The sequence below is a fragment of the Poecilia formosa genome, unplaced genomic scaffold (genome assembly GCF_000485575.1).
Source record: "Poecilia formosa unplaced genomic scaffold, Poecilia_formosa-5.1.2 Scaffold315, whole genome shotgun sequence".
Taxonomy (NCBI): Eukaryota; Metazoa; Chordata; class Actinopteri; order Cyprinodontiformes; family Poeciliidae; genus Poecilia; species Poecilia formosa.
The window spans coordinates 233208-255099 of NW_006800254.1; the positions used below are offsets into that span (position 1 = coordinate 233208).

A 21892-nucleotide genomic window follows, 5' to 3' on the forward strand; every position below is an offset into this window, starting at 1 on the left:
TGACTTTGTGCGTTCAGAAAGGGGATCAGAGAGCCATATGTGATGCATATTGTTTTCCATGATCAGAGGCATTTCTCTCAGGTTCAGCGCTTTGCTGAAGGACGTAGCAGCTGTTGTCCCAATGAAACATCTGCAGAGTAAGCAGATGTGATTTATTTTAGCCCATTTGATTGTTTTGGATTGTGATCAGGTAATTGACTTTGCAACAAACTGGCCGTCGATAGGGTTAGCGGGTCAGGACAATCGTGCTTCGAAGACTCAGTGGCAGGTGTCTGGCTTTAGCTTTGCTTTTATAGTTTTAGAGTGATTGCTGGAGTCCCTAAAAGTGAAGATCTGTCAGTCCAGCTTCAGTTTTCCCCTCTTCATATTCATCTGGACTCTGCAGGATGGAGGAGCCTCGCAAGAGACAGGATTGCTGCAGTTCTGATATAAATGCTTCCACTCATCAATAAAGCAAATCGCTGGGTCAAAAACATACTCCAATCCATTTAAGCCACTGCAAGCTTCTCTTTCTCAAAACAGTAGTGCTAAGGCATCTCCCTAGCCATTTAAAAACTACCCCATGAATCCCCACTTTTATAAGCTTGCAATGCTCTGGAAGCCAATATAAAGGCGACACAGACAGGCAATTTAGCCATCGAGAAACACAAGGGGCTACAAATGGACTTAAATTGGGGAAAAAGTGTTGGATTTCACTTTTTTGGGGAAAGCTGCAGTGACACAACCACAAGAAACCTTTGATTAGCGAAATGACTTTACTGAATAACTTGTGTCCAATGGGACTGTTACTTTCTGTTTTTCTGCCCATCTGTTTTTTTGTTCCTTTTCTCAAGTAGTTTGAGTTGATACTGTGCCACTAGTTGCTTTGCCCTCTCACCTATTCATTTTTATCAAGCTCTTCTTTATTCAAGAGTATTGCTAGTTTTAAAAGAAATGAAAAGCGAATGGAAATAAATCATTATGTTAAAATTAAAGATCCACAGAGAAATAAGCTGCTGACTGAAACTGTTGTTTTCAGGTTGATTCAGATATTAGGTTATTTAGAAAGAGTTTCTATGACAGTTCAATACATGTCTGGTTCATCTAGACTGTGAAGGAGCCAGAGAGAGCAAGTCCATCATATAACAGGAAGGCTGAACATAACACAGCATAGTTTTGTTTAATCTTTTTGAGCCTTGATCACCAAAGATGCTAGATTTTAAAATTTTGGGAGCAAATGTGGGGCTCTACATTTTTCCATTGGATTCGTGTACAAATTGATATTTTTTGTTGCTAATGTAGGTTGCTAAAATTCATGAAACTGTACTAATTTTCATTTTGCTTTAAAATAGCTCAACCCTGTTTTACACCAGTTCTTTCTGCTAATAATACAAAGAGTTAATGACCGCTCATATGGAAAGACAAAAAATTTGTATTTTAAATGTTGATCTTTCTTTTTTTTGGTTCTTAAAGCAAAACTGAAATCAGCCACAATTCGTAACTGCAAAAGAAAAAAAGCTGAACAAAAAACTTGAGATCAGAAATCGTTCACAAAATTGTCTAATTTACCCAAATACTTCCTCTGAATCTCTTGATTTCAAAGGAAGTATTTTGGTTTATGCTCTCAATTTTCTAGTATTTATCCACATCAGGTCCTCTTGAACAACAAGTCACAAACTAATTCCATGGTGTACTGTATGTGGACACTAAAACACTTCAGGTTTAGTGTGGAATTCAGGCTAATGTGAATGTACAGCAACATCAGTCCAACCCCTGTATGCCATAATGTTGTAAATCTTCAGGATGTTTGTCTGCAGAGTGCCGGTCACCACAGTTTTACAGGTGGAATGGTAAATGGTCCACACTTGTATAGAGCGTTTTAAACTCCATCCATGTACTACAAACCCCTTACAAGGTGTACCCTGAACCCTCATTCTCTAGAGGGCTGTTTGTCGCATTCGTTTTGGTGCACTGTGGTGTTTATGTAAATGATGTCTGCTGATGCTGAGAGGGTTGCCTGACTCGCTGCACCTGTACGGTAGCGGGTTTCCAAGTGTGAGGAAAAACGTCTTGGTGTAAAGGTTTATTAAAAATCCTGTTTCTACCACAAAGATTTTCAGAAGAGATAACAAAGTCTCTCTCTTGCTTCTAATAGTCAAAATATGTCAAATTGTGTTTTAAATGAAATAAAGCAGACTAATTAAAATTAGATCATGTATGTTACAACTTTTTCATTTAATAATTGAGAAACAAAGCTATAACTGACATGTTTAAATTAATTTTGCAGACACATTTGTATTTAGTTTTGAGTGGATTACAATCTGCTGCTCTTCTGCAAGGACCTAAGCCTTTTGAGAGCATGTCTTGTTTCATAATTATTGGGATATTGTCTATTTGTTTTTATGGGTTGGATCCCGAGTGGTGATGACTGTCCCGAACATTTTACAGTTGCTTCGCTGCAGAATGGCTATCAGTCATCTTACTGTGCAAGTTCTGCAGGAAATGAATGGAGAGGCAGCAACATCACCTCCCATGTGTCAAGGCCATCGAATTTAGTCTGATGCTGCGTTCAGACCAAACGTGATTTGAGCATCAGGGGTTTCTTGTTTTAGATGTCGATGTGAGTCTGGGATGCACTGAACAATGACGTTCGTTTTCACCACTGCTTCACCACAAACAGACCCCAGAAATGTCAGAATTTTTGCTATTGATTAAAATACAGCCGCATCCCACTGCCATACCCTATGATTCTATTTTTTTTCCTTCTTAACCCTTGTGTTTACAAATGGGGTCCAACCAAATCCACACCCATATCATTTGAATCAGTTGCCTCAGTCCTCGCACGCACAAGGGTTAAAATTCATTCAAGGTGACATTAAAAAGGTTTTAAAAATCTTGAATTTGACTTACTGCTACCCTGACCATCCACACTGACTCTCACCTAACGGCAGTTTAGAGAGCCCAATTAACCTAACAGTTGTGTTTTTGGACTTTCGGAGGAAGCCGGAGTACCCTGGAGAGAACATTCAGACTCCATGCAGAAAAAGCCCATGTCGGGGATCAAACACTGTGAGGCACCATCAACCAGCAATTCCAGATTAAAAAAAGTCACAGATTTTAAGAGTCAAATAACCTCAGGGTGCTCTGGTTCTTCTGCGACTCTATTCATGAATCCACTTCCATTCAGTTTCCTCATCCGTTTTGCCGATTAGACTCTGTGTTTGACTGTTTTATTCCTCCCGTCTCTCTCCGACTAGTACTGTTGGTTTTACAGATCTCAGCAGACTGACTTGTGGAGGCTTTGCTGCAGGCAGCTCCTTCTCCTTAATGAGAGAAATGGAGCAGTTCCTCGCATTCATATACTTCCACACACATCTTGTCTGCATGCATGTGTGTGTGTGTGTACTTCAAAGCTCTATGTGTCTTACTGCATGCAGTGAGAGTTTGTGTTCGTGGTTTTGGTGAAATTGCTCGTATGTTTAAGTCAGCATGTTTTGTGTGTGAGTATAGCCAGGAGGTTTGTTTTTGAGCATTAGTGTGTGTGTGTGTGGGTGTGTCTGTGTGTGTGTGTTTTTCATGCCTTACCCCTGCACTCACCGTTTGGAATTCTTTCCTCTTGTGAAACCGAGGAAGCGGCGCTGTGTATGTGGCGGTTCGACACAACATTTCATTTTCGCGCTGCGTGCTGATGTAGTCGACTGTGTTCTCCTGCAGGAATCCAGCTTCATCTTTCATTCTCCCAGTTCATGCATGCCTGCATCCGAGTCTTTTTCTCTGCACTTTAATCTGTAGTTCCCATGTGCATCTTAACTAATAGGAAAGAAAAAACAAAAAAACCACTTCCTAAATTAGTTTTGTTACACATAATCTGTGTCGAAGAAAGACATGAGGAGTTATTTGGCTGTGGCTGAGCACTCAGAGTGTGAAAGTCAATGGATGCAGAGAATTGTTGCTTTTTTCACATTAAAGAGAAAGAGCCGCCTGCAGCAAAGCCTCCTCCAGTCGGTCTGTGGAGATCTATAAAACCAACAGTACTTGTCAGAGAGAGGTGTTGGAGGGGAAAACCTCTCATATAGCGTGTATAGATTTCAGAACCAGATGCAGAAAATGAATGAAAAGTGGTATATTCAGAAGGAACCAATAAATCACCAAATAATTTATAACTAATTGAAAAAGACGACATTGGGGAATCTTAAATGTGAATTATGAGAGACCTTCAGTGGAGTGACTTTATTTTTTGAGCTTTTCCATGTGCTAATTATTTGGAGTACTTGCCATTTTCACATTTTTTAAATTTTCTGTACATGGCTTTTTCAGAAATGAAAAGAAGCTACCTGTTACAGAAGGCTTCATACAGACTGAATTGGTTTTTATCATGTGAGGTTTAAAATAACCCAGTCATGGTTGGTACATGTTTACTTTGGTTTAAAGCTGTAGTATGTAACATTTATAAAAAAAAAAAAAAAAAAGAAGCATGATTCACAGCGCTAAGATTCGTTGTTTCTGACTGTATTTCTACAAATAGTGCTAGGAGTATACAATACTGTCACGACTTGTTTATAGTTTTAACAAACGTAAAGAATATCTTTTATATGGTATTCCACATACTGCAGCTTGAATCTGTCGTATCATATTTTATAAAAGTTAACTTGTCCAAACAGAAATTAGTACCAAAAATTATTCAAATGAAAATGTAATGTGAATCATTGGTGAGGTTTGAGTATTTTATAAATTTTTTTATCATAATAATTTATCAAAATACTGCCAAGAAAAATACACTGATAGCCAGTGGAAAAGCACATTGGTGTGACATGAATTGTTTATAGGTGTGAAATGTTGAAGGGGAAAATTCATACTGAGTTGATTTTAGTTTTGCTTCAAATTTTTTGTAGTGTTTTACTTTTAGACACTTTTCTTTCCTCTGGCTGTTTGTTAGGATTTTCTAATTGGTTCTTTTCAGACTGAATTATTTTGTTTTGTTTGTGGGGTGAAGGTGGGTTGTTTCGGTCCACAGATCTGCTAAACACTTTGGTGTTAGATTGTGTTGGACAAATGATAGATGTAGTTTTCTACTTTGGAATAGAAACACTTTTTTCACATCACGAGTCACATGATCAACAACCAGATGTTGTCATTGGTGCAAACCATGATGAAGAAAACAGGAAGTAGTTGATGATGATGGTGTGGCATGTTTTTTTAGTGAATTATCATGTGAATAAACTTATTCACCTGTGATTTTAATGGCATTTCTTATTTAATGGAAACACCGCAATTGTGAAAATGATTTTTTTTTACATTAATGGAATATTGACAAAGTTTTGCACACATTTGTAATAAAAGGACAGCTATAGACGTGTAATTTTACAAAATAATTTACACTTGCTGTGTGAAAGCTTGTAGCAAATATTTGTGCCACACATCAAACAGAAATTCAAACTAATAATGCATAATAAAGATAAATACTCCCAAACGTAACATTCAAATTTAACAATGGCAGTGTCATGTCTACTATCCAAAGTGTTTTTCTCTAATTGACAAGACATAATTAGGATTTTGATTAAAAATCAATCTCCAAGGGTCTTAAAAGAGACTCCTCTTGTCCCCGTTAGCATGTCGTTTCGCCGGCTTTAGGTTGGGTACATCTGTGTCGGTGTCGACATGTGCGACAGGTCTGTTCGAGCTCTTGTTTGATGTTTGGCCACCTCTTCTGCAGGGATTACTCTGGAGGCTGTGGCAGGAGAGAGGGGAACCATAAAAGCTTGAAAAGAGTGTGAATTGACCATAAAGCTCTGCCACTCTGAAGGGATTAGCGGGGGTTAAACTGCAGCGCTCGATAAAAAACTGTCATTTTCTCTGTCACACACTTAGCTCGCTGCTGTGTAGGCATGAATCAGACAGGAAGATGCAGAATTACCTACGTTCCACTTTCTGTGCAGATGTAGATATCATGGATGTTTGCATATTTGTACTTGTGGCTAGGGCTGTGTTTACAGCTTTATCTAATAATGCAAAATGTGCTTTAAGTTTTCCTTTTCAAAGAGCGGCTTCGTCTCCCCTCCTTCCCTCCAGTTTTTGAGGCACAGTTTGAGTTCTGGAAATGATTAAAGCGCCAGACAGACCAATCAGATAAGGCTGCCGCAGCAGCCACAGAGGGTCAATGGTAAGGGTGAGAGGTCAAATTCCTTCCTCTCTGGTTGGGACCGTTCTTCACACTGTTGCACTGTAAACTGTCACAGATGTGTGGACCAAATCCAAAACCTATCACACTTTAGCACACTCAAGTAATCTTTGCAAGACTCATCGGTGATGTCATCCTCCTTCAATCTACTTGTCATTGTCCATTTTCATATTTTTTCAACAATGGAAGACAGAAAAGGGGTGTGGGCTGCTGGGGCGAAGCTTTTGTTGCTGCAGCTGTGTGTTTTTCAACCAAACGTAGATTTGCCAGGCTAAGCTACAACATGGTTAATGGAGAAATGAAATTTTCCTATTTCAGCATTTCTCGCACTTCCCTTCACGCTTGGAGTCCCGGTGCATTTTTTCCACACTCTGCAGGTCTGGAAAAAGAGGCTACAAGAGCCTCAGCAGAAGTTTTAACACACACACTTCTAAACACACGCATAGTCACAACTTTTTTTTATTCCAGCTGTAGATTGACCTCTTAATACAGACACATTTGAACATGCATCAACCCTTCTGTCAGTTTGATACGTTTTGCCTCATAGTGCTTTAGCAACAGACCATACATGTCAGGCAGCCAGATTGCTGGCAGTGGTACGTTGATTATACGCTGCAGCTATAGCTGCTGATGTCTTGTTTATGTGAAACATGCGCCTGCTGGCGAAAGACTATGTCAGCTCCAATAACACGGTGAAGGAGATTACTACTTGAATGCAGCGGTTATATCAACTCAAACATCTGGCTCCCTCTCCACCAGAGTGTGTGAGTTACAAAAGCGAGCGTTACTTCACTCCAGAGGTCCTTTAGGAAAAGCAAGCAGGGCTAATGCAGCGGGAGGGGGGCGGCAGAGCCAGATTAACAGATTTTATCACTGGAAATAGGACTAGTTTTTGCAATCCACAGAGCTTTCCTCTTGTTTTTTTACACGCACACACGCATACACACGCACGCACGCACGCAAGCATACACAGGCATAATTAGTATTCCTGCACAGTTAGTTATTGCTTTTCCTTCTTTGCTAATGTATACTGTTTAATGAAAATAAAATTTGGTGGAACTTATTACATATTGGTGTTTGAAACTGTTTGTGGTTATAATTCTAACCAGGTGAGCTTTCATATTGATCTCATGGAAACTCAATGTTTCAGCTTTTTTTTTTTTCAGTTTTCTGGAAGTTTGTTGCTGATATGTGGCGCATAGAAGCTGAATGCTGCTTTGACAGTTGGATGTGAAATGGGCCAAATTTAACCTGCTTTCCTGAATGTAAACAGCTTCAATTAATTTCAGACATAATCAAAAATAAATCTGAATTAATGCCAATAAGCTTGAAAGAAAACAAACGCTACATAACCAGAAATATGTCTATAAAGAATTTTTCTTATGATTCATGTGTTTTGTATGAGAACTGCTCTTTTTTGAATTCCTCTAAAATTAAAAACCTGCTCAGACACAATTTTTCTTTTTTACGTGCTTACAACTTAGAGTGGACATATTGTTACATGAGGCTATTTCTGTTTCCTTCTGTTAAATCCTTAATAAAAAAAAAATCTCCCAACAAAATGCAACTCTGGCTACCTGACAGAAGTATATTTAGACTGAAGCAGAATCCTTCCACACGACTGAAGAAAAAAACATTCAACTGAATGTGTTAATACTTTCCTGGTGTTCTATGATGAGAGGGGAAAAAAAAAACTTATGGGGTGAGACAAAAACAAGTAAACAAACTGAGCCAGTTAAATAGTTTGTCAGTGCCAAGCTCAGGGAACTGAGAAAAATACATCATGATTGAAAACGGTCCAAAAGATTTGAAACTTGGGATGGGTGGCTTTGACGAAAGCTATCACTTCTCTATCTCTGGCATCGGCAAAAGATCGACTTCGTGTACCAAAGGTGGTCTCTTGCTCTGTGCCAGAACGTCCTGGCAAAATGAACAGCTTGTTTTTCCAGACTGCAGATTTCGAAACAGGCGATGCTATTAGAAGGCAGCCATTTTTCTCAGTCTAAATGGTTTTAGACAGTTGCAGACTATCTCAGTTTCCAGCATATTTCTATTTCTGAACAAGCCAGCAGCTCGGCGAACTGAATGTGCCTCATAACCTTGTCTTCAATGGCTTTAATTAAGACTAGGAGGGTCAACTGTAAAGTCTAGTCACCATGATAACTCAGTTAATGATTTGCTTCTTGCGCAGTCTTTCCTACTTTTTTTGTCTAATATTATGGCCTAAAGTTGTGGTTGTTTGGCTTCAGGCTTAGCAGCTCAGTAAGCAATCGTTCTTCCCTATTTATGGCTTCTGCATGCCCGTATCTTTAACTCAAATTGGCTTATTTGCTTCAGCAACTTGGATGAAGTGATGAGTCTTGTTATCGACACGGAAGTGTTTCAGATGCCAACTCAGAAATTATGCTCATCATATGTTTTATTCGGACTGGGTGCATTTGGTACGACAGAGAGTCAATACTAGAAGTGAAAAGATGCCTTGAAGTTTGATGGAAACATTCTTACTTGAGTGAATAATGTTGTGCTGTTTTATTTCTGCTTTAGGGTTGTAAAATATTTTGGAAAACAATAACTTTGGCATGGGTTGCTATTTTTCTCAACTGGGATATGTTAGTTGCCAATACCATAACATTTCTACGGTTTAAGATCCTTTTACTGAAATGTGTGACTGACATTTCAGTAAAATGATTGATTTAATGGAATAGAAACTGTTATAAGTGTTAAAAATCTGCCTTAATATTGCCACAGCCGTAATGTTTTACATGTGAAATGGCCATTTTGGTTTGGAGTTGTTAAAGAAACTCACACTTTCCAAGTCAGAAGTCTGACTTCAGTCGGTGATGTTCGTGACATCTAATTTAAAAGTGTTAATTCCAAAATTTTCAAAGTAAAGGTATGTCCAAGATACGACAGTACACACAGTATATATAAAGAACTACTGGTATCTTATTAATGTAGTAATCAAAACAGTTATATTTTTAATAATAATAATAATAGTGCATTTTATTTGACAGCACCTTTCAAAACACCCAAGGACACTTTACAACATTAAAAACAAAAATGAAACAGAAATTATCCAAAAGTATAGATGTTTGTGTGTTTCTTTAGATAAAGCATTACATACTGTGAAACTGATTTTTTAAAGTTACAGGGTTCAGATATTTTAAAATTTTAAAAGGAAAAGGATAGTTGGAAGTTAAATAGATTCTTGGATGGGCTGATGTTAACTAGTCAGATGTTCACTGCTTGTTTTGGATTTTTGCTTGGACTTTGTGTCAGTTGTGCAGCATCAATGAAGAGTATAGGTTTCTGCTTTGTCCAAGTTTTGTAGTAGTTTAAAAATAACCTAATGGACTCAACTAAGAATTAACTTTACACTAATATTAGCCCCGATTTCCTTAATTTTGCAACATCTGCAGTTGACTGATATTTGTATGAGAAACCAACTTTACCTACCGATCTAGATCTGCAAAGGTCTGAAAATCCTTCACTGTCCTGTTTTACTCTGCTGTTAGAGAGGACTGACTGAGACTGAGACAACTTTGTGAACTCCTCTGATAATCTCCTCCCAGCGTCCTTGGGGGGACAGTTGTGTCCCCCAGGTTAGGGGGAACACAACATGTTTACAGTATTAGATTGCTGCATTCGAAGCAGATCCACTGAGACGCTGTCCGTCTCTGTCCGTCTGCATCCCCCTGCCGGGCTTTTCTATGCTCTCACGCCCTCTCTGACCCTTGGGCCCGGGGTTGTCCCATCTGCATGCCTGAAGGAAAAGAAAAAGCACTGAGCCCCAGTATCACGAGGACATGGACTGTAACATGGCATCACCTAATATTTATCCAGCAGCAGCAGGTTGTCGTCTTGTGAGTGAATAATATCGGTAATCCTGTTATTTCACTGTTAATACTGTTTTCATTTTCAAATGGACTCAGTGTGTAATCCATGCTGAGAGGTCAACATTAGGGAAACCTATACCATGCCTGTTTTTCCACTCTTTTCAGCAGCTACAGTTACTTCTAGGAACATCTTTAGAGAGCATTTAGCTTTGACTCCAAGTTGGATAATCCTACTCTGTTGTTACGAAAGAAAGTTATCACATATGAGTACTTTAGCTGGATTTGTAATCACTGAATAAAAAACAGTAATATTCTTGTTTTTTAACAAAACAAGCCAAAACAATCAAATAGAAATCCCAGCATTTAACCAAAATTGTCTTCTGGGGCAGTTATTTAATTCTGACGTTCCAAAACACAGCCATTCAGACAGCTAACATATGCTGCTGCTTATTTATGAACCCCTTAAGGTGCAGGCCTGCCAAAATCTACACAGAGATTCCACGCCTGGATGAAATATTGCTTTGAGGTTAGCAAGAGCAAATCATGCACATCTCCAGATGCATTAGGAAAATGCAACAAGCTGCAGAATTAACCTTCCAGTTCTCATAGATGAGTCAGTGAGTGGCTGGACGGTCTGGGTTAAAGAACAAGAGCAACTTCAAAGGAAGATTGCTGAGAAGTGAAATGTGTGTCAGCAGAAGGTGATTAGTTTGTTCAAGGCTGAGTTCAGAGTCTTCATGAAATAAATGTATCTGAAATGGAAAGTCACAGGATGTGGAAACTTAATATTCATGTCTGGAGTTGAAGCCATCAGAAAATGTGTATTAATCTAGACCAACGTTGGACTTTTTATTTTTTTATTTTTTTTTTTTAGGTTTGTTGTTTGAGGTGTTTCCTGTTTGATTTTAATAGGCATTTATTTGGATCTTTACAATGTTGTTGTTAAAACAGTGTTTTCACTTTTTGTTTAAAGTAGAGATCCATTAGCATTGGTATCGACCCATGTTAGTAAGTTTTAAAGATATCTGTACGGTTTCCATCGTATTGCTGATTGTGTGTGTTTGGTCTTATGGTATTTGCTACAGCATGTGAGAGTGATGCAGCAAAGGGAGTGTGTAACTGAGTATGTTTGATTTTTCACTGTCTAAAGTATCAGTAAATATCAGTTATTGCTCATAGCAGCAATATTAACGTTGGATAATAGTATCAACCCAAACTCACATTGGTGTGTCCCCAGTTTAAAGTAGTGTTTAATTTCCTTGTCCAAAGTCAAGAAATGCTTAAATAGGAATAAATATAAAAAAAAACATGCTACAACGTAGCCAGAAGTTGAATTGCAATGAACGCTAAAGTCTTAGTTCACTGCGCAGCAAACATGGCATGCTAAATAAAAACAGTAATAGCACACTCCGTAGCTTAATATGAGCTCATATTACAAAGATATATTCTGTGCATTGTTTTAAAATCAGGAAAAAGTCATGAGAAATGTTGCTGAGTGAAACTGGAAACACTTTCTCCATTTGGCTCAGATGCTGAGAAATGTTCAGCTAATAAAATGCCAACAAAGTTTACAAATAATCTTTTGAAGAAGTGTAGATGTGTAACATCCACTAAAAGCACACATACAAGCATTTTTGGTTCAACTTGTTTTGTATTTAAATAAAATAGCAAACAAAACATGATGCATAAAAACTTTTTTTTTTTTTTTACATTCAAATGAGTCGAGGTGAATTTTTCAGCTGTAGTTGTGATCAGATGAGTATAATTTTCCATTCTTAGTCAGATCAGTCAGTCATATGGTAACTTCCTATTTTTAGATTAAAATATAAAACTGTAATTTTCAACTAAATTGGCAGAGGGATAAGAGTTCAAATCTAACAGATTATCAACATTAGCTGTGAACACTGATATGACAAGCCTTGAACTGCACATGAACCAAGCCAGTTATTTAGCTTTCCTACATGTCAGTAACACCACCGTGGTGCTTAATTGGCCCTTGTAGTAAAATGTTTCTTTCACTTCCCTACAGGAAGTCCAGAGGTCGGGTTCATCAGCAGAGCAGTTAAGTCACTTGAATGGACTCGTTTCCAGCATCTGTATCTTTCTTTTACATCCTCCCTGGTGAGAATTAATCACCCACTCAGTTCCTCTTTTGTCTTGTCCCATTAATATATCTTAGCATGAAGAGGTCAGGGTTACATTTCTTTACCTGTACTTCTTTTACCAATGGAAAATTACAGTGACAAGCGCTATCCCTCACTACTGCGAAGCTTTGGCCTGGCAGCAGAGCTGGAATGCTGTCTGGACTGTGATGTGATAATCAGAACCAGACTCAAGCAAACCAGGACCTCATCCAATCACAATCAGCCCAGAAAGACACTTCAGGAATTTCGTCTCTTCCTCTGTGACTAGAGCCTCATGCCAAAAAGACGTAGGTTCTGGTTTGGTTAGCTGTGAAACTGGAAAATCACATACCTCCAATGTTTTTAATCTTGCACCTGGAGTCACCCTCCCCCCAATGCAAAAACAAATTAGTCTCTGTATTGTCGTTTGTTAATGTTTTGTCTGTTGTGGATTTGTTGTCAAACTGGATTAAAATGAGCCGTATGTGCATGTGTTCACAAATTATTAACTGGAAGGCTGAAGTGTTGAGAGAGATGGAGATGTGAAAATAAAATAAAACACACTTTTTTTTTTTCAAATTGTGAAAGGAAGGAAAAAAACACCGTCTCAACGCATCATCCCCAGTTCTCCCTTTAGGGAGATGCCAAACTTATATGGACCACTCTAAAAAGATTTCTGTGGACTCTGTTCATACACAGAAACTTTCAGAGTTAAAGCAATTTATTTTTGCTCCTTGTTTTTCTTTTCTTTTGGATTTTATTAACCAGAACAAATAAATTACAAGATCAGATTAGCTTCTCTGATCACAATAGTTTATTCAAACTAGTCCCATTAAAGCAGCATGCATCGGGGGTAGCTGATTTGCATTAAGCATTCATTTCATTCTTTTGACAATGGACGGAGATGTTTGTATAAATATTAGACTACATCTCCCAACAGCATCTCTCCTTGGTGAAATCCTGGCAGTCAGCCCACAAAGAGTGTAGTTCTAGTATATCTGTGAAAAAAGGCCCTTTGAGTTCATTTCAGCAAATGTGTCAGTATTCATTAAGCAAATGTGTTCGTACTGGTGTGAAAATAAATCAGAATGTCACATTGGGATCATTTCAGGTTAATAACTTGACAGCTGTGAAGTGAAGTTTAGGATTCATTCACACCAGTTCTGTTTAGTCTACTTTAATCAAACTTTTTGTTGGCCAAGAAAAGCTGCTTCATTTGGAGAGATCTGAATGTTCACCTCTCCAAAGCAGCTAACTGTAGCCTAAAACTCAGGTCTCAGTTTGGTTGATGTGGTTCGAAGGCATATCTGAATGCCAAGAGAACTTGAAACCGCTCCAAATCAGGAAGTATACTGGAGGACAGAGCATTCTGGGTACATGCAACCAAAACAAAGATGCGAGTGTAGCACGAGCGGTAGAAAGGATTCAGGGTTTTTTTACAAAAACAAATTAGAAATCCTACAACTGCTACAATCTGACATGACTCCACTTCTGTCTTGCATTTTGTGAAAAAAGAAGTTGCCCTCCTGTCTTCTTCAGAGGTTTTTGGTATTGTTTCTTTCAGTGGTTCTTGGTGCAGCGCCAGGGTTCGGTTCATTTGACACAGTGCAGTGTGAAAGTGAACTTATAAATTGTAAGTTATAAGTTCACTTATAACTTATAAGTTATATAAGTTATAACGCGACTTAGATATGGATTTAGAATTTTATTGCAATATTTTGTGGTACTATTGTGATCATTATACAAATTCTGATAAAACCCCCTTAATATTTAGGTAACTCTATGGCTGTGAATGCATGGGAAACTGGCACAAACACAAATATTGTTCTTGAAAAACATTCCCATTAATAAGCTAATTCAGGACACCACTTAATTTAAAAAGTGTGATTTATACTGTGTCGCCTCACATATTAACTGCATTTAATCATACTCTTGAATTTACTGATATTTTTTGATGCTCTAGTGGAACAAACCATGGAGAAAGTAGTAAAATTACATTTCCATTCATCCATTTGTCAGTTTTGGTTTTTTTTATGTACCATCATTTACTGAAAATTTTCATGACAAAATTCTTATAAATTTTTTTTATGAGAAATAATAAATGATACAATAAATGCCCACCCCTAGCCTGTTGCAGATATTAAAAGGAGATTTTGCATAAGAACCTATGGAAAAAGACGACTAAAATCACTATTTCTTGTTGCAATCAAAAACCTTTTTATTTGGTGTAGTAAAAGCCACAGTGGAGGGGTCAAAGTGGCAAGGCTATAGACTAGATTGCTCACTTTTTGTTTCCCTTTAATAGACTCACCATGAGTGACTGGACTGGACCGTGTCTCACCCTTTAGTTACTCTGAAGTGGAGAAGAGAGATTTGGACGTAACGGGAGCAGGAGGAGAAGTGTGAGGGGGTTAAACACTGTGGATTTAGATGAGCTCTGTCTCAATCTGATCTGAACGGTTGCATGCACTTTAATAAGCACTTTAAATTATATTAAAGATGCAAATGTAGCCTTTATAGGGTGGAGATTGATATGCATGGAGGAAACGCACGCGCGTCTTTGCCTAAGTGTGTATAACACTTAATCAGGCCCCTCTGTTCATTAGTTCAGTGTAATTGTGTTAGCAGTGTTGCTGGCAGGGCGGGAAAGAAAATATCTGTGTGTAAAGGTCACATCAGAGAGGAGATGACATGAGGATAGATGACATACGTGGGAGCCACACACATCCCCACCATCGCACAATGACACACTCACACACTCACACATAAACACAATATGCCGCTTGCATTTCTGAGCATGTGTTCCGTTATCTTTAGCCGCCTTAAGCTATAGCTTCATGTGTGCGTGCAGAACGTGTGTAGGTCTGCGTAGGTGTTTGAGTGGTTCATTCGAGTGGCAGCATTTAATCAAGTGTGATATTCCTTTACTTTTTTAAGCTCTGAATATAAAATGTTGGCTGCAAAGGGAGTTGTGCCCATAGGACTTTGGGTAATAGTTTGGGTTCATTTATAAAATCAGACGAGATTTGATCTAAAATTATGAGATTTAAAGAAATGTAAGTTGGCACAGACAGGATGCGATTTATAAATAGCAACACAAACTGCAGTGGAGGAACATTTTAATTGTCTCTTACTACCAGTTAGGCTCACGTTGTTTCCTGCCTTTCTGCATATGTAGGTGTTGAACATATCTCAGTGCAAGAGTGCCTGAAATACTGGAATGGATTGTTGACTTTGGACTTATCCAGGACTTCTGCAGTACATTTGCATGGCCACAAGAGGTTTAAAAATACCCACCCAAACTTCCTTTCAAACTGCAAAATGGCATCCTCTGCAGCCAAACTGAAGTGTTGAAGTTTTTTTTATGGATTTTTTTCTGCCGTTGTGCCGCTTCTGTGCAACTGCAAATGCATATTGAAAAAGAGACAACAGAAGTCGGTACAGCTTTTTATTAAATACTTATTTAACAACATTGGGATGTTGGTACAACAATTTTATTAGGCAAACTCAAAAGAATGCATAAAATTCTCGTGGAGACTCTCATGAGGATGACACAAATTTACCAGTAGGTGGCCATAACATAAGTTATTTTAGACAAGTTACATTTTTGTATCACTCCCCTGTAAAATGAATGCGATGCAATTTGAAATATGTTGGGTTTGACCACCAGCCAACCATCTAGAAACCAAATAGCAAAACCATGCAAATATTTGACACCCACTCCACAAACTGCTTACAACTGCGGATTGCATTAATACGCAAACCATTTTGGCACTAACTCTTGTCTCTTGTCCATCAGCACCAAGAAAAATTAATGTCACTCCTGGTTTTTCTGCTTTGTGAACGCCAGCCAATGGCGTGTTAAGTAACATTGCATCGACGTATTTTGGCTCCTTAGCTGCATTTTTTTCTGAATGTTTTGGAAAGTTTGATAGTGAAACTTGAAGCTGCTGCTGCGCAAGTTACTCAACAGGTTGTTGCTAGGTAACCAGAGAATAAGTGAGTTAGTTGATGCCACCAGCCTTGCTTAGCTTGGCTGCGAGAGGTTGAGTGGCTAAAGTGTTTGACTGCAACTAAGATCGGATCTTGTTGATGATTTGGCTGAGGGGTTTCAGGCCTATGCAGAACAGCAGTGGGGACAGAGCATCTCCTTTGGTATATGCCACATTTGATGGACACTTGTGCAAGTGGTTTGCAGTTGGCTTCAAGGGTGGTTTTCCACATCCCCATCAAGTTTGCAATGAAGGCTCTTAGAGTCCTATTGATGTTGTACATCACCAAGCATTCAATGATCCAAGTGTGTGGCATTGAGTCATAGGCTTTCTTGTAATCAATCCAAGCCGTGCACAGGTTGATGAGTCAGGTTTTGCAGTCTCGGGCGACTGTGTGGTCTACATATACATATGTATGTGTATATACATATATATATATATATACATATAAAATTATTATTTTTTTAAATATGACATTTCAGAGCTGCTGTAAGCAGTGGCTGTCAAAAACAGAGACGAGGTAAGTCGTTTTATTGCTTAAGAGTCACCATCTTAAATCTGAATGATTAAAAGAGAGGAATCATGAAGACAAGGACAACCAGGTTGTCATGAAGAACCGTAGGAGGATTGACGTGAATCAACTCTACGTCATTTCCTCATCTTCTCGTATTATTTCATTAGTCTACATTTCTGTTAGTGTCACTTCCTGATAGAAGTGGGGATTTATTGGGTTTGTTTCTCTTGACTAGTGGTTCACTGATGATACGTTTACAGATGTGAGTTTGCTGTCTATTTATGAAACTTCTGCTGATTCAGGAAAAAGTCACACAGTTTTCCAACAATATCTTGACAGTACCTGTCAATTGTATCATTTTAGGCAGGCTGAATTTAAGCTTACCGCAGTGTGATTTACAGATGATTTGTAGGTTTTCAAATATAAAGCCTGTGGCTGGTTTCTTTTTTTCTTTTATTAAATGACAGTAAATGGTTCTTATTAACAGCATGTTTTCCTTTATACAGCCTGCTGACACATTTCTTTCCCAAATTAGTGGCCAACTGGCTGTGAGCTTCATTGAACGCAGATTGAATAAACAAACCATTACTAGTGATCTGGAGCCAATTTTAACTAAAGCTAGCCAGGTGAAGAAAAGTTTGTATCAAAGAGTTTTTGTGAATTTAGAACATTGGAGTAATTCAAATGATTGGAAATGAGGGAAGCAGATTGATTTGAAAATTTGGACCGATTTATCTGGATATGATATGGATATGGGAACTGTTTATTTTATAAAATTCATTAAGATTGAATTGAAACCATACAAATTTTATGAATATGCTTTTTTGTGAGATGGCTTAGCCATCGCTTGTCAGTTTTTCATCAAAAGTGGTCAAAACAAAAGTTAATGATGCATTTGAAAAAGTCACTTTTTAATATTGAAAAAAGAAAAAAAGAATCGCCTTTAAAATTCCCATCAAATATGCCACAGCAAGAGCTGGTAGATAACCACCAAGAATTTACCAAACTATGAAAACTTTTTTCTTGCATACCAGCAGGTATTTGCTTTCTTTTTTGGGATATGATAAAGATTCAAACTGTGGTTTCTGACCTGCCAGTTTGACCATGGATATAATTAGGAAATTACCAAAGTTTACTAGCATTTGGCTCAAAGGTGCTATTAATTTTACAGTCAAGTAAATAGCTAAGAGGCTTAAAAATGAAAATGATTTACAGTGTAGCCGCACCACATGTAGAGATTTTTCATTGTTGGTCAGAAGGAACCAACTCAAGGTGAGATTTAATTACTTTTAGGTTCTTCTTTGAGCCAAAATGCATAAAAATAATTTTTTCTGCCAAGAAAATAAGATGCATCTTGGTGTCAAATACAAGCTTTTTGTAGAAGATAAATGTAAAAACCCATGTAGTACCTAATTGCATATCGTTTCAGTCCATATTTTCTTATCCAGGGACTGGTTTGCAAAACATGAAAACACAAACTTAAGCACACAAAAGTAAGTTAGACTTAAAAATGCAACAGCTGTTGGTTTTCAATAAAATCACAACATGGGTCAGTGCTATCTAAGCAAAGGATAAATCAGTAAGCACTCTTACAAAAAAGTTACAAATGTATGTAAACCTGAAGAAAAAGATTCTTGACTAAAAATATAAACAGTATACTGTAAAAATGCTTTAGAGTCATCATCTAGGAATGACTGTTTTTGTCCATTTTAGTCACTGCAGCCACTCCTAAACACAAGGTGTCGCTTTTGAGAAAATAATGTTGCTAAAGCGACAGGAATGACAGCAGAAGAGTTAGAAACAAATGGTGAGAACGCTTAAATCTCTCTTTTTGTGACTGACATGAATTTTGTTTCAGTTTTTAATAACTGTTAAAACATTAACAATCATTAAAGCACTGTAGCTAATTTTGGATACCATTGTCAAACTTGATTCCAAATTACGTCTGAACCCTACCACTTTTCAAACAACTCTCTTTTTTTATTCAAATTTATGTGCTGGAATCTAACAGCTCTTCTTTTAATTTTCTTAAACTGCAGAATTAGTAACTTATTACTAATGGCCATTTGGTTAGTAATTTAGCCTACAAATTGATTTCCTAAGAATTACATTATTGTTGGATCTAGCTTGACTCTTTTACTGGGTTGGATGAACTGGAAGTGGTGACTGAAATAAATTGGATTGAATCCAATCGGATGTAATTCGATTCAGATTAAGCCTCATGGTATTATCTACTCAACTGTATGTAATGGGCTTCAAGATGGCTTTTTGTTGCTACTTTTGGCTGCGAATTGAATTGAATTGAATTTTATGAGCAGTGTTGCGTAATGCAGCTTGAGAAAATAGCCGTCTCACCCGCACATGCAAAATCACTCATATGATCTTAGTGAATAATTTAGCTTTCCCACTGCATCACCATTGAGGAACCATTCATTTCCATGTTTATAGGGATATTTCTGTATTTATGTACACAAAGCCTTTTTTTTGATGGCTGCATTCACACAGATTGACTAAGTGCTAAATGATGAGGTTGTTCCTTCCTCATTCTTTTCTTCTCCATCTCTCTTTAGCCTTCTCTTCGCTCTTCTTTTAATTTTCTTAAACTGCAAAATTGCTCTTTTGTGGTGGGCAGCCATTTTTGATTATCCACGCCAAATTTTCCGATAAAGTACTGTTTCTGGGCCTATTCAGGCACTCAAAGCCCTTCTAAATGGCTTTAGCTGCAGGGTCTCTCTTTAGAAACCAACACAAACACACATGCACTCAATTGCTGTGATTTCAACAACCACCATGGGAATGACGTGACTGAGCAGTCATTTTAGTTTCCTAAGGTTTGTCAGCACATTCAGATAACTTTGTTTTACTTCTTTCTATCTCTATATGCTTAAATCTCTAGAATTTTTTAATGAATCATTTAGCAATAGTGCTATATAATAATACTGTCACTTCATGAAATATAGAAGAACATTGTTCTTTGTAAGGAAAAATCATAGGACTGTTCTTTCAGCTGCTCCAGCAGTGAGGAACAACAGGTTGGGGGACAACACTGTACTACTATGTTGTCCACATAAGTTGTGTTTCCATTGACCATTTAATTACAGGATATGACATTTTGAAAATAAATTTGCTTAATGTATGCATGACTTTTTATTACTAATTGTGTGAACAAACTTATTCATGTGTGACTTTTAACTGTGTTTCTTACATAATTGAAACACTGCAAATTGCAGAAATTTTTTCTAACAGTAGCAGAATATTGACGTAGTTCTGATCATATTTGTAACAGAATCGCAGCTGCAGTTGGAGAAAATCTCCAGTCAAACTAGGACTTTCTCTGACATGCACATGAACAGAAATTAACCCACAGACTGTAGTGATTTTCATATCTTAGGCAATATGGGCTGTCACCCAGGATGGCAGTAGAAGGAAGAGGTTCAAATAGTACCAGGTTAAAAAATCAAAAACATATCATATTCTGTCAGTTGCGTACTGAATGAATTTTCTTCAGCATATTTGCAAATTAATGAGTGTTGCATGCCCCTGCTTTGAGTTGTTGCCCCCTGTTTGCATGGTTGTCTTGGATGTCATTGAAGCCCTAAATTCACTGACCTCCAAAGAAGAGCCACAGACAACATCCTGTGGCATCTTGTCTGTTGTAGCAGCATTTGGGTTATAATTTTAGCTGCATTAAACTGGGAAATCTGAAGAATTTTTGTCTTTGTGAACTGGGACTGTTTCTGAGGATGTTTGTTGTTTTGGTAACAGCCATGAAAAGGAGAAAAAGCAGCACAAATACAGACCATTTGCTAGCTCTAAACTACACAGCTACCCCAGCTTTGGTTACTTCTGTAAGTGTTTTTATGAGAAAAAACTGAGGAATGCTACACATTACTGCAAAAACTATAAAAACAGGTATTCAATGTAAAGTGACAATTGTTTAGGCCATTTGCAATATTTTTAACCTACAGTGCTAATTATTTTTGTTGGTGATTTCAGTAAAATAGAGATGGTTCTTCGGTTACTATGGTGAAGTAACGGGGAACCATGTGACTGGATTCAGAAGTGTGTTGCACAAAGCTGAAGCTGAAATGTTGTTTTCGCTTGACCCGTTTGTATTTACATCAACTGTCTGGATTCAGTTTGAGTGTAGATTCAGTAGTCCATGTTCTAGTGTTTAATTCTGAATGGTAAGTGTGGATTTAATTCAGGAGATACTGACTCTGATCGGCAGGTGTTTTTAGTGATAAAGTAGAACAAGATCCATGTTTATCTGGGACCAGATGGGAGTCATGTTTACCAGAGTGAGTTCTGAGGATGATTATTTTATGTCAGCTCTTAGAGTAAGAAGATTATTTTCCTATTTTCAGAAATAATTATTTTAGAAATTAGGTTCCTCTTCAACAAATAATAGTTTTTGTTATTCACTTCAGATGATCTGATCAACTGGAGGGCTCCAGAAAAAAAAAAAAAATAAACACCCCAGTTTTGTTTGTTTGTACTTGTAGAAAAGTACTTTGAATTGCTGCTCTGCTTTAACTCCTCCACCTTTTATTCAGGGAAAGTACTAGAAAAGCAGAAGTGGGCCAAACACTCACACACAAAAGTTTGGTACAAGTTGATGAATCTAAACATATGAAACAACACAGAGGTGGTGGTACACTCACACCGTGACACTGATAAAATTTGCTGTTGACATTTCTACAGGCAAAGAATCTAACAACTTTTGTAAAAATTTTAAATATGTTGTGGTGTTCTAGTAGTTTGTAGTGCTGTTTTTCTGTTCCAACAGATGACATTTTAGTCAGTGACACACTGGACCAAAATCAAAGAACACACTGTAGAAGATGTATAACTGTACAATAATTTAGCATAATCCACATGCCTCTGTGTGGAGGCTCTCAAAAAGCATTCCAAACCACTGATGTAATTACACTTTGTTTTTTTTTGTTTTGTTTTGTTTTTTCCATTCAACTGTTGCTTTTTTCTGAAGAGATTCCACCTTCAAAATGTAAATTGTTAGATATATTAGGTTGGAAACCTACAACAAATGCCTAGACAACAATTTTGCTCAGCCCACTGAACATTTTTGGTTGAAAGTACGTCTTAAGGTGGTGGTATTGTGTAAAATTAACTTGTTTGAGCTTTACACCATGTTATACTGTTATTCCCTCATCAAAAACACATCTGGAGTGCTTGATTCTGTCAGCCATTTTTGAGAACCCCTGTTATCTCCTGTTTCAACCACTGAGGTCCTTCAGGTCAGATCTACC

At 37.6% G+C, this 21892-nt stretch overlaps 1 protein-coding gene across 5 annotated transcripts in view; it reads left to right on the forward strand.

Annotated features, from left to right (window-relative positions):
- LOC103152548 (plexin-A1-like) overlaps positions 1–21892 on the forward strand; it is a 75228-nt gene that overhangs the window by 16656 nt on the left and 36680 nt on the right. Inside the window, exon 3 of one of the 5 annotated variants that reach the window (XM_016661169.1) lies at positions 12023–12114. The exons of the other annotated variants lie outside the window; for them this stretch is intronic. The gene's annotated coding sequence lies outside the window, so the exon portion shown is untranslated. The remainder of the gene's footprint in view (positions 1–12022; positions 12115–21892) is intronic. 5 annotated transcript variants of the gene reach the window in all.